This window comes from Nilaparvata lugens, chromosome X, assembly GCF_014356525.2.
Source record: "Nilaparvata lugens isolate BPH chromosome X, ASM1435652v1, whole genome shotgun sequence".
Classification (NCBI taxonomy): domain Eukaryota; kingdom Metazoa; phylum Arthropoda; class Insecta; order Hemiptera; family Delphacidae; genus Nilaparvata; species Nilaparvata lugens.
This window is the reverse complement of record NC_052518.1, coordinates 96193369-96195536: the sequence shown is the minus strand read 5'-3', so window position 1 is coordinate 96195536 and position 2168 is coordinate 96193369.

The following is a 2168-nucleotide window of genomic DNA, read 5'->3' as shown; positions in this document are numbered from 1 at the left end:
AAAAAGTAAATACTACCAACAACACAACATCAGTGACAACCTATTCCAATTCATGATAAATATCGGGGCACCAAGCTCCGCTCTAGAGTACCTACAAAAGCATATAAAAATTATTACGAAAGAAGATATTATAATAAATATTCATAGTTCATACAGAAAGGTTCTATCTAATCACAGTGGATTGAGATTAATTCGCAGAGGAATGCGAAAATTTTCTCACAAAAGCATGTTAAATTTTAATCCTGATTCATGTCACGTGAACCAAATCGAGAGCACGGCCATGCAGGGCAAAAGCCCGGCCATAGCAGTGCACAAGCATGGCGAAGTGGGGCAGTGCAAGAGCATGGCCATGCAGGGTGAAAGCCCGGCCATAGCAGTGCGCAAGAATGGCGAAGTAGGGCAGTGCGAGAGCACGGCCATGGAGGTTGAAAGCCCGGCCATAGCAGTGCGCAAGCACGGCAACATAGGGCAGTGCGAGAGCACGGCCATGCAGGGCAAAAGCCCGGCCATAGCAGTGCGCAAGCATGGCGAAGTAGGGCAGTGCGAGAGCATGGCCATGCAGGGTGAAAGCCCGGCCATAGAAGTGCAAAAGCACGGCTCCTCGCAGGGTGAGAGCCCGGCATGCAGTGCAAAAGCACGGCTCTCCGCAGGGCGAAAGCCTGGCATGCAGGGCGAAAGCCCAGCAAAGGTAGTGCGCGAGCTTGACCTCAGCAGTGTGGAAACACTGCAGCCAGATTACTAGCTCATCCGAACATTGTGTGCAAACATGACACATCGGTCATTGTGTGTCTGGATTGTCATCACGCAGACACACACCTTCGTGGTGTGGAAGCACAGCGGAAGTGTGAAAGCACGGCTCCTCGCAGGACGAGAGCCCGGCCATAGCAGTGTGAAAGCATGGATCCTCACAGGGCAAAAGCCTGGCACGCAGGGCGAGAGCCTGGCTTTATGTTCTGTGTTACCTCTTATCCTGCAGTGTGCAAGCACGGCTTGTCCAGACAGAGCGAAAATACTCATGCCTTGCTGTGTGCAAACACAGCCCTCCAGCAGGGTGCAAGCTCTGTTTCCTAGTGTAAAAGCAGGGGCCAGTTTCCCTGCAAGTCAGCGGATATGGACACACCGCGACGGCTTGAGTTCTTAGAACTCAGTCAGAGGTGCTTTTCACCTTTTATGTTTCTGTGTTTTTGTGTTCTATGTTACCCCTTATCCTGCAGTGTGCGAGCACGGCTTATCTGGACGGGGCGAAAATCCTTGTGCCTTGCTGTGTGCAAACACAGCCCTCCAGCAGGGCGCAAGCTCTGTTTCCTAGTGTAAAAGCAGGGGCCAGTTTTCCTGCAAGTCAGCAGATGTGGACACACTGCGACAGCTTGAGTTCTTAGAGCTCAGTCAGAGGTGCTTTTCACCTTTTATGTTTCTGTGTTTTTGTGTTCTATGCTACCTCTATCCTGCAGTGCGGAAGCACGGCGTCCTTTAGCAGTGCAGAAGCATGGCGACTCTTGCAGTGCGGAAGCACGGCGTCCCCTTTGCAGTGCGGAAGCATGGTGACTCTATCTTGCAGTGTGGAAGCTTGGTGTCTCTATCCTGCAGTGCGGAAGCATGGCATCCTTTAGCAGTGTGGAAGCACGGCGACTCTTGCAGTCTGGAAGCACAGCGTCTCCTTGCAGAGTGGAAGCTCGGCGTCTCTATATTTTGCAGTGCGGAAGCATGGCGAATCCTTGCAGTGCAGAAGCACGGTGTCTCTATATCCTGCAGTGCGGAAGCACGGCATCCTTTAGCAGTGCAGAAGCACGGCGATTCTTGCAGTGCGGAAGCACGGCGTCCCCATGTCTTGCAGTGCGGAAGCATGGCATACTCAAGCAGTGCGGAAGCATGGCGCAGCTTGTCGGTACCTCTCTAGGAAAGCCAGGCTGAGAATGTGGTCAGATGACTTACTTTTTTTTCCTGTGGTCAGGATCCAACCTGGCGCCCAGATGTTTGTATGGTCTTCTGTGACCATCTGAGAGGCGGCAGTATGTACTCGGTGCTTTGAGACATCTGTCAGCCACATACCCTTCCCATCCTCACCCCCTTTCCTTCACATTTCTTTCCCCCTCCCCTTCCGTTAGTAGGAACAGTGTGTCATGATGTATATCGTAACTAGTGAGGGGAATTGAGTTTAGGGCTTGTTC